The sequence below is a fragment of the Nannospalax galili genome, unplaced genomic scaffold, assembly GCF_000622305.1.
Source record: "Nannospalax galili isolate Female #2095 unplaced genomic scaffold, S.galili_v1.0 scaffold184, whole genome shotgun sequence".
Lineage (NCBI taxonomy): Eukaryota > Metazoa > Chordata > Mammalia > Rodentia > Spalacidae > Nannospalax > Nannospalax galili.
The window spans coordinates 810,681-826,784 of record NW_008351649.1 but is presented as its reverse complement, the minus strand read 5'-3'; positions in this window follow the sequence as shown (position 1 = coordinate 826,784).

The window sequence follows — 16,104 nt, the reverse complement described above, 5'->3', positions numbered from 1 at the left end:
GGGCAAAGATGGAACAGACACGGGCCCGAGTGAAGGAGCGTGACGGAACTAATAGGGCCGAGTCTAGCATTCAACCTGCTGGTGTCTCATGAGGGACTTGGGAAGGGACAAGGTATGACTTAGCCCTGAACTGCTGACAAAAATCTCAGAAGGAGGTTAAGGAGATGGCTCAGTAGGGAAAGCGCCTGCTACACAAGCATGAGGACCTGAATTCAATCTTCAGTACCCACATAAAAAGGGCACCCCTGTTACCCTAGCGTGACGAAGAGATGTAAAAGGGAAGACACGCAGGTCCCGGGGCTCATTGGATGGCCAGTCTAGCTGAATCCACGAGCTTCAGGTTCAGAGAGGTGAGGATTGGTTGTGAAAAGACACCAGAAGTCAACCTTTGGCCTACACACACACACACACACACACACACACACGCACACACGTGCACGCACACACACACACCCCTACCTCAGCCAACAATTTCATGGCAGAACCTCAGTGCTGTGGCCAGAATGGCAAGCTCTCAGCTCCTGCCCCATCCACCAGACACAGAATTAGACTCAGACCCATCATCCTGTCCCTCTGTCTGTCTGTCTGTCTGTAGTTAAGTTCGTCTGTGCCAGGTTCTCCTCACTTCTTTGTGCTCCCTTACTGAGCACCCCTGTGTATCTTGCCTTGGCTTCATGCAGTCCCTTCCTTGAGAAACTCCCCCAGCTGGTGAAGATGATAGCAGCTGTGGCATCTACCACTGCCATCAGAGCAAGGAGCACGAGACAGGAGCTGGGCAGTAGAGCTCAGAGGTGACTCCAAACCCCAGGGATGTGGTTCCCCTAACATCCGGATTGGAAGCCTGCTTCTGATCCCAGGCAAGTCACTACCTCCTCTTCCTGGGCCCTGGAACTGTTAGCACCTACCTTGCAGGTAACTGCTGTGAGGAGACTAGGCATGTAGGGCACTTAACTCAGCAGAGCATTTAACCCAGTGTCTGGCTACAGGAAGTACTTAATACCAGCAAGTGTTAGGATGACTCAGATTTCTACCTGACTTGGCACAACACAGTCATTCAATAAAGGAAATCATGGTACCGACATGAAACAGCCCCTCTGACCAAGGCAGAGGCCAACCAGCTTTCTTGTCTGTGGGATACAGAATAACCCATGTCCACATCCTAATCCTCAAGAGTGTGAACATTACCTTACATGGCAAAAAGGGCTTTGCAGGAATTAAGGATCTCCAGACAGGGAGAGTGCCCTGGATATCCAAGTGAGCCCAGCATTATCACAAAGGTCCTCGTGGGGGGAAGCAGGCGGGACAGTGAGCAGGGGTGAGGAGGGCAGCTGGAGGTTGGAGGGGGATGTTGCACTCCATGAAGGCAGAGTCATATCCCGGGAGCACCACAACCTCTAGAACTTGAATCACAAGCAAATCCTTACAGCTTTGTAGTGATGTGGCCCTCAATACCACCTCAGAGAGCCCCATTTCCCTGACCTCCAGAGCTATACTATATCAACTCTATGTTGCTGCATCTCTGGCAGATTGTTACAGTGCTGACAGAACGGATGCACCATCTTTGATAAGGCAGTTGGTGCTGGGACCCTGCTACTCATCCTCCATGGCTAAGATTAGGCACAGACCAGACCCTCCACTGAGAGGGTAGTAGGGGGCATGAGGTATCTTTGGTTCAAAACTGTGGTTAATGAGAGCTCTCCCATCCCACCCAGCAATTCTCATCCTGTCCAGGAGGGTACCTGTGGCCATAGCCTCTGCTTCAGATGGTGGGACAGGAAGGTAGGCAGTTCCTCTACCATGTACCCGGTGCCAGCCACATACCAAACCCGGCCAGGGACCTCATCTTCCCAAGGCTTTAGAGGCAGGAACTATTTTTAAAATATTTTATTATTTTTATGTGAATGAGTGTATTACCTGCATGTATGTAAGTGTACCCGTGTTCTGCAATACCTACAGAGGTCAGAAGAGGGCATAGGATTCCCCTGGAACTGGAGTTACAGATGGTTGTGAGCCACCATGTGGATGCTGGGAATTGAACGCAGGTCCTCTGCAAGAGCAGCCAGTACTCTTAACTGCTGAGCCATCCCAGTCCCTAGACACAGCCCATTTTACAGATGAAGAAATCAAAGCTCAGAGAAGCAAAATCAGGGCTTTCCATATCAGCTTCTACTTGCCAAGGCCCAGGCAGTCTCAAAGAGGAACTGTTTACTCCTGGGTCATTTGATCCCTGGCTGCTGTATGCAGGCAGCCGGGTGGCTCTGAAGCTACTTCCTGCCTAGAACTCAGGGCCTGGAAGCAGGGCCTCATGTCTGGCAGAGGTCTCCACAGCAACAGGACAAGGGGTAGCTGCAGAGAGCTGACCTACAAGAACAAGTGACACTCTAGGAGCCGGGGCTGTAACTCAGTTGGTAGAGGGGTTGCCTAGCATGCACACAGACCGGGGTTCCATCCCTAACACCACATAAACTAGATGTGGTGGCACACACCTGTAATCCTAGCACTCAGGAGGTAGAGGCAGGAGGATTAAAAGTTCAAGATCATTCTTGGCTACATAGCATGTTTGGGGCTAGCTTAGGACACATGAGTCCCTGTCTCAGAATCAGAAAGAGGGAGGAGAGTAGGGGGTAATCTGGGTGCTTTCCTGGGTGCTGACCCCTTTCTCCACAGGAGCAACTGTGGCCAGTGCACAGAGCTCTCCCACCTGATCTGTGCTGGCTTCCACCGCCCCGCTACCACATTCCCACTTTAGAGTCACTGTCATGAGTTGAATGATGGTGCGATGGAGTCACAGATGGAAAGATTTGTGAGTCTCCTTTCACCCTACAGAGAAGCCCTGATGTCACAGTGAACTAGGGTACTGGAGTCCCAAGAGGGGAAGGGCTTCCCTAGGTCCCACAGCCAGGAAGAGGCCTCATGCGACAGAGGCCTCAAAGGCCACTCTGCATGCTCCCTTAGCCTCTGCCAATGCCCTCATTGTGAAAAAGAAATGAGCCCAGAAAGGCTCCTGGCTTGCACAGCACCATGGTGGGCTGGACATCCCTGGCAGGGTCTGCCTTGGGGAGCCCTTGTGGCCTCCTCCAGAGACAGGGGATCCAGCCGTACCTGAGTACCAACTGTCTAGAGACACAGCTCTGAGTCTACTCTCGTCCATCTCAGTGGGGTCTCAAGGGCTGGGGACTCTGCCAGCCAAGAGTAGGGAAGGGATGGGGTCCTAAGTGGCCCCTGGCACTCTCAGAGCCACTGCCTGTGCCCTGCTCCTTCCCACACACTCCTGGGAGACGGCCTCAGATGACTCCTGGCAGCATTGGTACCAGGCTCAGGGAGGAGGAGGCAGGCTGGGTGTCTCTGCCACAGCAGGCCTCAGCACCCGAGCGGAATCCCAATTGAGCTATTTTTAATGTGCTTCAATTTTCATTTTCTTTTATTGGAAAACACAGATGGTGACTTGCTGCCCCCTCACACTGAGTGGTGCTGGCAGGGAGGGGGACAAGCGGCGCGCACACAGGTGCCCCTCCCAGTACTGGGGGACTGGAGCCAATGCCAAGGGCTGCTACTGCTGTAAGCCTCAGTTTCCCCATCTGTGAGGGTCAGAGCTAGCCCAAGAGGCAATGTCCACTGCACATGGGCAAGAATAGGTATCCAAAGTCAATCTAATTGCCAGGGAGAGAGAGGCTGGAGGTGGAGAATTGTTGGCTAGGGAAGCATGGGGTGAGACCACCTTACCCAACACCCCCAGCCAGGGGACCACCGCCCCATTTCAGATAAGGAAACAGGCTCAGATGAAACCTAGACTATGCAAACCTGACTCTGGTCCCCATCCTCAGCTCTCCAGGTCCTTCCTGTCCAGAGGCCTTGTGGTGTGTTCTCACGATAAAAAAGCAAACGTGGGCTGGGGGCTAGCTCAGTCAGTAAAGTGTTTTTCATAAAGCATGAGGACCTGAGTTTGAGTCCCAAAACCCATGTAAAAATACTGGGTGTTGTGGCACACGCTTGTAAGGCAGAGATAGGCTGATCCCTGGGGTAGGCTGGCTAGTGACAGACTGTCTTAAAAGACAAGGTGGACAACACCCAAGACATACGGCACTCACTATATGTGCATCAACAAGACCCCTTTATATGAGACAGAGAGAGAGAGAGAGAGAGAGAGAGAGAGAGAGAGAGAGAGAGATCACACTCTTTAAAGACAATTTGGAAAATAAAGAAAAGCCAGATGGTACGAAGGGCCAAATCATCTTCCCATCGTCCCTCAGGCCCCCATGGTCACATCCAATGGAAGAGGGTGTTCTGACTATTCTTAGTCTGCTTCCTCCATTTATCCAATTTGTAACATCAATGGGTGATGGGTAGTGGCCAGCTGTGGCTCACCATACACAAGGACACTTTTTCAGCAGCATTGGATCTAGCATGTTCATATTCCTGAATAACCAAAGGCCCTTGATTCATGGCTACTGACTGGCAGTCGATGGCTGGGCTCTGTATTTTCTTTTTTTAATTTTAAAATATGTTATTTATTATTCATATTTTATGTGCATGAATGCACTGCCTGCATGTATGCTGTACAATACTCACGGAGGTTAGAAGAAGGTGTCAAATGCCCTGGAATTGGAGTTACGGGCAGTTGTCAGCTGCCATGTGGGTGCTAGGAATTGAACCTGGGTCCTCTGCAAGAGCAGCCAGTGCTCTTAACCATGGAGTCATCTCTCCATGGGCTCTGTATTTTCAACAAGGCTCCCGGTGATGATGCAGCTGGCCCAGACTCTGATTCCCATCTTTCCTAGTTATGTGACCTCTCCTGTATGGCAGGTATCCTGACCTCTGTGCTTATGATGACCCAAGCAGATTCTTAGGGGCTTGGGGTCTGGGCTTATGGGGAGCTGCTTCCTGGTGGCAAGGCTGGAGCCACCTGAAGTAGATACAAGGGACCCAAGTGGGACAAGAGAAACTTCTAGAAACAAAAGCCACCATGGGTGGGGTGGTCAGGATTCTGCCTATGCCTGCAGTCTTTATCCCCCAACTTAGAACTGACCATAGCCAAAGTCTGCAGCCCACTCTGGTGGCCTAGAGAAGCTGCCATCTACTCTGGAGTATAATTCCTTCTAAGTGTCCCAATCCCACCAAACTGCAGGAGTTGAGAGGGCAGGACTGGGTCAGTGATGTGGTGGGAATGTGGTCAAATAAGCCAAACACAACTAAGTGTCCACCTTCTCAGCTGTAAACTGGGTGAACTGTGCTGTCCCTTCTACCTACTCAGAGGTCTGGCATCCAAAAGTCAGAGGGTGTGGTATGTCTGGAGCCAACATTGCTGGGCACACCGTGGCCCAGGTGAGATTTGGGAACAGCCCCGGACATCTCCACCTGCCCTTTGGGTTGTCAAATTTGGCTTTGAGACCATGTGGGCAGTGGGGCTATGGGGAAGGAGCCCTTTAGAGGGTCTGACTATCATCAAGGAAGATCAGTTGTTAATTGTCCCTCCCAAGCATGACACCTCCTCCAAAAGGAAGAGTGGCACGGAACACACTGGGGGTGGAATGGAAGCAGCTTCTGACACTTAGCCCAAAGGAGGAAACTAGAGCAGAGCCATGGTGTAGACCTGGCTGCAGGGCGATTTCTGCCACTATGGACAACTGATGTGATGTGGGCATGGTGCCTCACAGTTTACAAAGCACTCCCATTCACTGCTTGGCACTTTTCTTACAACTATCCTGAAGCAAGGACACTTATAAATAAAGACACTTATAAATAAGACTTTCCCTGGGGGTGCCGCTTCTTGCCGCCTACAGAGCAGGGCAGATTCCCAGGGGAATGAGGTGGGCCCTCCAGCAATGCTGATGGTTGGAGATAGCAGGAAGGGTCTGGGGGCAGACCGACCATCCTGAAGTACAGGAAAGAGCCCCACAGTGCCACACTGAAAGGCACACAAAAGAATTATAGATAGCCTCAGTGTCCCCATTTTACATATGAGGCAACTGTGACTGTCTGTGATCAAGGGTTTGCTCAAGGTTCACAATGATCAGCACTGATATCTGAGTCTAGTGCTCTTTAAAAGGCTTGTAGTAGGTCAGAAGGCCAGTCAGGAAGTAGTGTGGGGAGAAATGTTCTGAGAAGAAATAAGTGCAAAGGACCCCAAGGAGCAAGCATGCATGATCTGATCCAGTCATTTTCTGGTGTGTCCAGTAGTCATCCATCTATCCATTCACCACCTACTCATCCATCTACTTATCCATTCATCTACCTGCCTACCCACCTGCCTACCCACCTACCTACCTGCCTACCCACCTATCCATCCACTTGTCTATTCATTCATTCATTCATCCATCCATCCATCCATTCATCCATCCATCCATCCATCAATCCACTCATCAATTCATTCTTCCATTCCATTCATTACCCACTTTAACCCACTGGCTTCCTCCAAAGAGACCAGGCACAGGGACTGTGCTAGAGATGAGGATACAAACTGGTTGGACTGACTAGCTTGATTTCATTATAAAAGATTAAAGTACCCTCAGAGATGGGCCCAAGTTGCTTCCCATCTGTCATGTTCCAGAAAGAAAAACTGAGACTCAGAAGGACCCTCTTGATTCAGGCAAGGAAAGACCATAAATGAGAGGTGACGATGCGACTTAAGTTCCAGTTTCTCAGGCCCCAAGTGGCAGCCAGAATCCTGCACTAGCTTCAAAGTCAGAACTTAGCTGATACAAGGCATCCAGTGCTCCATTAAGACAGGTGTCCTAGAGTCCAACTGGGAGGCAATGTCATGTGATTGATGGCTAGATTTAGGTTGACACCCAGGCATGATGCTTTATTGCATGGATGCAGCCTCCCTGGGCTCATCCACCTGCTGAGGACACCCCTCCTGGGAAGGCTGTCTCCGGGGCCCCTGCATCTGATCTGTCCTGACCCTCTTGTCTTTCTAGACTGGCTTCTTGGACATCTGGCAGGGTGCTTTCAAGCTCTTGGGGACAGACTATCTCCCAGCTTTTGGAATCAACATACATGCATACACACACACACACACACACACACACACACACACTACAATCTTGAGCTAGGGGTGTAGCTTAGCAGTGGAGCATTTGCCTAGTGTGCTTGAGGACAGAGGTTCAATCCCCAGCACTGTATAAGGTACATATATAAATGAATAACATCCAATGTCTAATGTCATCAAAATAACCACTGCACAGATGAGGAAACAGGTTCAGGCAGATGACAGGATCTGCTCTGAGTCCCCTGCTGGTTAGCAAAGGCCCCAGGTCTGCTCTAGGTCTCCCTACTAGAATGCTCCTGCTCTTTTTCATCTGGTCAAATCTTACCACCCTTCAATGGCCACTGTCTTGGGAGAGACCCTCCCTGACTTCCCAACCACATGTGCTCAACCTAGAATCAGCAGTACATATAGAATTCTAAGAGCTCATCCAGGTAGGCCTAGGGGCTCCCAGAAGAAAGAGAACCCCAAGAACTTCAGAATGTCCCAAGAGAGAACTGAGCACCCTCAGGTCCCTGTATCCAGTCTCCCATCACCCACCTGCAAGCGGTCCCCCCGCCAACATCACCTCTGCCATCACTCTGCGGTTTTTCTTTTTATTATTCTTTAAATATTTTACTATTTTTATTTTATGTGTATAAGCACATTGCCTGCTTGTAAGTGAGTGCACCCGTGTCGTGAAGTGCTGTGGAAGTCAGAAGAAGGCTTTGGATTCCCCTGGAACTAGAGTTAAGGACGGTTCGTAGCTGCCATAAGGGTGCTGGGAATCGAACCCAGGTCCTCTGCAAGGGCAGTCAGTGCTCTTAACCACTGAGCCATCTCTCCAGCCCCCCACTCTGAGTATTTAAAAGTAAGTCCTTAAGTGAAAACAAAATATGCTTATTATGTGATATCAAGACAATACAGACAGGTCTACAGTAGAAAAGGAGAAGCCTTCTCCCCAGAGGTAGACACAATTAGGGATCATTGAGACATTTTACTACACATTACACGTATTTTTAGAGGTATAAATGTATATTTATTCCTTTGAAAGTCACAAATGGAATCACCCTCTGACTAAAGATCATACCACTATAAGCTGCTTCAGATCTCACACATCTGCTGACCTTCACACACAAGGTTCCAGAACATTCTACAGCCTCCTGCCTATTGTTCTTACTTGTGTTTGGGTTCTACTTACCCCCAGAGTGTCTGTGAGGAGAAACTGAGGCCACAGGAGCCACCTGTCCTGGGCCTGGCTCTCAGGAACTGTGACTACACTACACGAGGTGGAATCTGGGGTCAATATGTCCATGCTATGGACTGGAAAATGTCCTCAGCTCCGCCTTTCCCAGCAGGCCTGTCTTACCCGCGGCAGCCCCCGCCCTCCCCTGGTCATGTCCCCCACACCTCATAAATCTGTAGGCGGCCAGGCCTGCTCAACTTGGCTGGGATGCCCCTGACACCCCAGATAGAGGCAGTGGGGGGATCCCAGCACTATGGCCCACAAAGCATCTCAGTCCTGGGCCCTGATCTGACTGGACCTGACCAGGGTCTCAGGATCGGCCTGGCTGGGTGCCCTGCACCTCTCTAGAGAGCCCTTCCTCCCAGGCCAGCCGCCCAGCTGGGTTTCCTGCCTCCCTTGAGAACCTTCCCACTGCCCATCCATCCTGAAACCGCAGCCGCACAGACTGTCCTGAACACCCCTTTTATCATGTCCCTCCCTGATTGTGGCCTGCCAGTGGCTCCCCAGGGCCTGTGGGAGAGAGTGCGAACCTCTTCCCCCAGAATTCCTGAGCGGCTGCAGCCCCTCTGGCCCCACAGTGCTAACCCCAGCCTGCCTGTGTTGTTTAGTTCAGCCATCCTCCTTGGCGTCTCTCAGTGTACCCAGTAAAGACGTGGATGTACCTTGCAAGGGTGTAGTCCTGGACAATCACCATGCTCTAAGACAAAGACCTTGTCCTTTAGACTCTGAGAACCCTCTGAGAGGAGTCATGGACATGGTGCGTGGCCACTCTGAGGGCCACCTGTTCACTTCCCCCTTCCTTCCTGGGTCTGATAACATTAATAATCCCAGCAAGCAAACAGGCAGGCCCGCTGGAAGCATTTATCAGCTTATTTAATCTAAACATGTGTTTGAGAGAGACAATGCCTCACCTCACATTACAGACAAGGAAACTGAGTCACAGACCTTGAATTGTCCAAGATGATGTGACCACTGCAGTACAGGGCAAGGATTCAAACCCAGGATCTCCAACTCCTCCTGAGATGTACCTCATCCAAGAAACCTTCCCAAGCTTGGTGAGAGGGTCTCCTGTCTCCAGCGCCCTGTGGCAAGCTTCTAGTAGCATGTAGGCCCATCCAGAGTCTGGGCACACAGAGCAGTGGAGAGTGCGGACCTCTCTGAGGCCACGGCTTCTACTTCCTGACTGCAGCTTGGGTGAAGGTGGCCTCTGACCAGATTAATTTAGACCCTCTCTTCTCTGTATCTATCTAAAAATGTTTCTCTGTGCTGGTGTGATGGCTCAGCAGATAAAGATGCTTGCTGCCAAGCTTGATAACTTGAGTTCAATCCCTAGGACCCACATGGTAGAAAGAGAGAACTGACTCCCGCAAGTTGTCCTTCGACCACCATGTGTGGTGTGGTATGTGCACACCCACACACATACACATAGTAAGTAAATAAATGTAATAAAAATTTTTAATGTTTTCTGGTCTTTGTTTTTTAAAAAATTGATAGAAGTGAGGCTAGGGAGATAGCTCAGTTAGTGAACTGAGTTGAATTCCCAGAACTCATATAAAAAACCCAGGCGGGGCAGCCAACGCCTGCAGTTCTAGCACTGGGGAAGCAGAAACAGATGGATCCCTGGGGTTCACTGGCCAGTCAACCTAGCCTATTTGCTAAGTCCCAGGTCAGTGAGGACCCCCCTCATCTCAAAACAAAACCCAAAAACAAGGTGGACGGCTTCTAAGGAACAACTCCTAAGGTTGTCCTCTGGCCTCCTCATGCTTGTTCACACACATGTACATACACAAATTGTTAAAACTGAGCATCAAGGAATTCAGATTCACACAGTAATCTAGCTCCCTGGGCACCTCAGGCAAGACCCTGCTTGGCTCAGGATCTGAGTTTCCTCCTAGGACAGCTTCACAGGGACTTAGGGGTACCCAGTACTGCACTGGAGGATGCTATGAAGTGAGAAGAGTCTCTCCAGGTCTCCTCAGTACCCAGAATCCTCAAAGAGAACATGACCACTCAGCTGCCAAAATGTCAATGCATCTCTGATACTCACTGGTAGCCCTGACAAACAGAATGTTGAGGCTGGGCAGTAGACACAGGACCTCATTAGAGCCAATTTGGGGGGGATCCCCTAGCCTGTGGACACCACTCCTCCACCCTAGGCCTTCCAAGAATGTTTAGAGCATGACCACCGCAGAGAGGGCTCTAGGAGCAGCCTGGACAGGGAGGGCTGTGCCTTGTAAGGTGCAGTATTCATTGTCCACACCAGGTTTCGGTGAGTTTGAACCTCAGTTCCCAGGGGCTGCCCTCTTCTAGGGTCCTCCTCCAGCTCCCCAGACTCATTTGCACAGGCGCCCAGCAATGGCTGTGGGCACAGGCTGGAGCAGACGTAATCCCGTGTCTCGTTGCCGCCATCTTATTTATAGTCCTAGCTACCTTCTGTTTGTGTCAAGAGACATCAGGGCTTGCTTTATGGCAGGGATGTGGCCTTTCCTTCTTAGCACAACGAGTTTTTTACTCCAATAAACAGAAAAGTGAGCTATTTCTAGAACAGCAGCAAGAGCGTGGCTCAAGATGCTAGAAATTAACAGCACCAACGGGGAGCCACAGGACAAAATGGTTTTCGAACTCCAGAAGCCTTAACATTTAGCATGGGGGCACAGCTGGTATCTTTGTGGGCTATGAAGGAGTTCAGACTGCAATCTCTGCCCTGGAATGATACAAGGTCTCCAATGTTCTAGAAGCTCCTTGGAGCATGCAGGTTCAGCACCCAGGGGCCTAACACAAGCATCTTGGGCCTGGGTGAGGGGAGCCAGGGTGAGGAATAGGCTTTGTCTTCCTTCATCCCCCATCCCACACCATCGGGTCTGAGGGGAAGACTTGGGGATGGTCCCATCCCCACATCTGGAGTTCATTATACAGATGAGGGGTTGAGGAGGCGCAGGATACAAATGGGTCCAGTAAGGGTTTAGATAAATGTGGGATGATAGATCCACACTGTGGAGGGAAGTGCAGCATGTTCCGGGAAGACACTTAACCTTGTCAAGCTCCTGGACAAACTGTCCCCAGGGGGTGTCTACTCAGCAGCTCATCTTCTGCCTCTGCCCCACGCATGGCCTGAGTACAGCCCAGGGCCATGCTCCCCCGCCCAAGACTCCCAATCTCCGTCTGCACCCAGGCCTCAGCCTGGAAGGCCCTCACCTCCCCTTTTGAACAGCTCCCGGAAGGCCTCACTTGACCACCCAGGCCGGCACAGGGTCTAAGGGTGACTCACTTGCACCTCTGCCAGAGTTACTCAGCTGGGCCAGCACAAGGCCCATGCATAGTGACCGCATGATCAATATCAAGTGCCCATATAGCACATGATACATGTGTCAACCCATGCAAACTACCTGACAAGGCAATCCCATTGAATAGCCTGAGGCTCAGAGAGGTAAAGCGACTTGCCCAGGATCACACAGCCAGCCATCTAGGGCTGTAGGCCTCTGGCTCCAGGACTGCTGCTCATTCCCACAGCTGTCTGTGCAAAGCAGGTTCCCCTTGCCTCCTGCATCCTCCCAGGCTCAGAGAACAGCCGAGCTCTGAGGGTCAGTCACCCAGAAGAGGGGCACAGAACCAAAATCTGAGACTGGGAAAGGAACTTTGGGAACAGAATGGAGTTGAGCATGACCAGCAAGCCCAGGCCACAGCTCCTGACTCCTGCCATAATGGCCCAGGGACGGAAGGTGAGACATAGGCGGAAGTGAGCTGGGCTGTGATGGGCAGAGATATAGACCCTGTTATGGGGACACTCCTGGGCAGGTGAGCCCACTTCCACTCTACCAACAGCTGTCTCATCGACTTGGAGCACAGGAAACAGACATAATTGGTGGCAGGTGAGGGTTCCCAGTGGCCCCAGCCGCTCACAGTGCTGTGCAAACTTTGTCAAGTCACCATCCCTCTCTGGTCCCTGGATGCCCCTTTCATCCAATGAAGGGCTTGGACTGACCAGCACTCTTCCAACTTCAGTGGCTGCTGAGCTACTTTTAGGCCTCTGGCCATATCTGTGTCACCACATGGCTACGCTTGACTTTCAAACTGACTCACCTATTTTTACTGAAATAAATTCATTAGTAAAGGAAAAATCAGGTTAGTAGCTTAACAAGAACTCTAGCACTCATCCCTGTGACCCGAAGCAGTTTGGGTTCTGAAGCCCACAGACTTCATTTATAATCCTTACTCTGACACTCATTAGCTGTGTGACCTCAGGCAATTTACTTCACTTCTCTGTGCCTGCCTTACTCATCAGACAGCCAAAGCTATAATGAGGATGAAATGGCATAATGTTTGTAAAGCTTTTAGCAAGCATCCTGTGTTGTTTGCTAAATAAAAACACATTCACTAAACTAGGCACAGCACAAAAGCCCTGGCATTTTGGCTCCCTAGCAGAGTCTGAGCCAGGTCTAAGTAGGAGGCTGGCTTTCTCCAATGAAAAGGAGATTAGGGGCTGTCAGAGAGGTGTTGGAGACGTGTTGGCAGGAAACAGACTTTCTCCTGAGTAATCAGTAATCGGCAGGTGTGGGGGAGCAGGGATGGGGACTTTCTCACCCGTGATTCAGCGTTATTCAATGCTACTTCCCCGTTCCCCTGTAACCCTCATCTCCCCACACTCTGGTAAACATGAACACAGCACATGAACACAGCACGTCTAGCTCTGTGACCCAGGACTCCAGGAGAGGACAGAGAAAGCCCAGCACTGGCTCCTACTCTTCTCTGCTCCCTCCTCCTCCTCCTCCCCTTCCTCTTCTTCCCACCCCTCTCCTTCCCTTTCCCCACCTCTCCTTCCCCCTCCTCCCCTTCCTCCTCCTCCCCTCCTCTTCCTCTTCCCTTTCTCCTTTCCTCCTCCTCCCTTTCTTCCTCCTCCTCCCCTTCCTCCTCCTCCCCTTCCTCCTCCTCTTCCTCCCCTTCCTCCTCTTCCCCTCCTCCTCCTCCTTCCCCTCCCCTCCTCCTCCCCGTTGTTCTCCTCCTCTTCCTCCACCCCCTCTCTTTGCCTCTCCTCCTCCTCCTGGCATCCTCTCTGGCCCTGTATTATCCTGCACAGCCCCTATATGACTGTCCTTGTATATCCTCGCAGCACCAGAGCTGAGGACACAGGTTCTGAACTTCAAATTCCACTCCTGATGCTCTCAAGCTGTGTGACTTTGAGCTAATCAACTCCTGCTCTGTTCCATCTCTTCATGGGCTTGTTTTTAAAAGTCAAACTGCCTGCCTCAGAGGGCTGTGGGGGCTGCTCAACACTGAGGTGCAGGTCGGGGGCTTTGTATAGCATTGGATACATAGCATTCTATAAATGACGGTTGTTATTGTTATTATAAACTTAAAATTTGATGGGAAAGTCCTGAAGAACTGACATCTTGCAGTGGCAATCACAGCAGCCTGAGTGTTCTCCGCTCGACCAGCTCTTCCATCTGCCTGTCTTTCAGGGTGCTCCGCAAGGGCAAGGACCAGAGACACCTCAGGCTCCAAAGTCTCCAGCACAGGTTGGGACCCAAGGTGCATCTGAATGCAGCAATGAGTGACCTGGGGGAGACTCAGGCCTAGGGACAGAAAGGACTGGAAGGACAGGGTCTCCTGGGCCTACTTCTGCCTGTCTCACCCTCTCTCCATCCTGACCTGGCTCTGGCTTCCTCCCTGTCCTCTTACCTAGGTACTGGGATAGACCCTTTTTGGTAGAAACTGGTGAGGTACAGGGTCTGTGACACCAGATCACCAGGAGGCCTGTGTCATCCCCTGGGTCTCGGTACCTTCATTAGTTTCTGATTTCTGCTCACTAGTCATCCTGTGTCCAGTCCTGAGCTCAGCAGTCAGGACAGAAGATTCCAGAAGAAATGCACACCCTGGTCCCTGTCCTTGGCTCCTCATTTTTCCAGACCACCATGGCTGGAACTCAGCAAAGCACAAAGGAATGAATAAGACAGGCCAATGGCAGGGAGCCCACAGACAAGGGGTTCCCTGATATTTTCAGTCTACCCTTTGGTTTCCAGAAAATACTCTGGAGAGGATGTTATAACTTAAATACATCTATCAGAAGAGAGTACCTAGGTGGCCCTTCCAGGTAAGGGAAAGACAAGTCTTTCATGAATCTAATCAGGAAACAATGCTTGCTGAGCTTCCCAGTAGCCAAAGTGAGAAGAGAAGCAAACAGCAGGGGCAAAGGAAGGGAAACAGGAATAGCAATAGTAAAAACGTGTATTATTTAATCTACACTAGGCATTAAGAGCTTTGTTTGGGGGAACGCTTAAGTAACGTAGTGCTGGAGATCAGATTTCTTGTTCCGGTTTGCAGTGAGGCAAGAAGATTAAATTATTTGTTCAATTAGAGTTAGTCTGGTCCTCACTTACTATGTTGTCCTCTGAGGCAAGTGATTTTTCATTGGTTTGGCACAGAGAGGTGAAGTGACTTGCCCAAATGTGCACAGCTCCCTGGTGACAGCAAAGGGGCCGCCCAACCCATTGTTCCTTTCCTCAGCAGACTGGCTCAGCTCCACCACACCACCTGGCATGACAGATTCCCATCAGAGGAGGCAAACAAGTTTCTTCCAGGTGAGGAGACAAGTCATTCATGAGGCCCCCAGGCTTGTTTTGTTTTCCCGGAGGCCGCCCCTGTTGACAGAGACCCCATGACTGGGGGTCTGGTAATGCCAGCTCACAGCCACATGCCACACCACGGTGTTTACTCTGCTCCAGAGTGGGTGAGTCACTTGGGTCCCGCAGCCCCAGTCCTAGGCTAGTAAGGTGCTAGTGTCTGGAGTTTGGAGGGTTACAGACCTTCTCAATTTAGTGAGAGTTGTCAAGGAGTTGCTAGAATAGTCACCAGACCTTGCCCGGAATCTGACCTTGGAAGTCACTTCCCTACCTGGGACAACCTCAAGGATTAAGTGATATAATCCAGGCAAGGTACTTAGCATAGTGTTTTGGCTCAGGAACCCAGCTGAATACATTCCAGCCCTCATGAACAGAGTTAACTTGGCTCAGACCTGCCCATGATCCACAGTCTATGGTTACTGACCATGACGGGCAGATGTGAGCTGGCCAAGCTCTGTTCCCAGTCTGGGGATGAGGACAGGTTCTTCTCTCCCATCAGTCTGTGTCTCTAGCATCAAGCAGTCAACGCAGGCAGAAACCTTGGTTTCGATCTCAGTCCTGCATCTCACTTGCTGTGTGACCTGGGGTCAGCCAATTCCCCTCTCTTGGTCTTCTATAAAATAAAAGGCTTGGGAGTGAGGGGCTTGCCAGCTTTCCACATTAGTCCATGCATCTTTCACTTCATTCAGACCATCCTTGGGTGGGAAGCATGGCAGGGCAGGTCCCAATGTCCTTTCAGAGGGAGACAAGCCAGACTGGGCAGGGTGAGGGAATCAAACCCAAGGCTGAAGCTAAAATCAGAATCACATAGTGGGAAGTGTGGATATGTGGATATGTGGCCTGGACAGAGCAGGGCTGTGTCCAGGCACCTCCCTTCTCTGGAGGGAAAACTGGGCGTCCTGACCCACTTCTCCATCTGCAGGGCAGGGCAGACCTTTCCTTGCAGAAGATCTGGACGTGGAAGGGCCTCCCAAGGGCCTGGCGCAACCCAGGCCACAGTGGGTGGTCACCTCAGACACTTGGCTTTGTACTGTGAAAAGCTGATCCCCTACCTCCTGTCTTCCCTACAAAAAAGTCAGACAAAGGCATGTAGGACCTCACTGTGCCTTCTCCCCTCTGCCTCAGTCCTGGGCTTCCTAGATCCTTTCAGCCACCAGAAACATGCACTCCTGCTGGGCCTCCATCTGAGCTATCTCTGCGCTCCATGCACCATCCCCACCCCGTGAACAGGCCAGCTCCTGCCATCCTTCAGGCCCTGCCCTGACCACTTCCTCCAG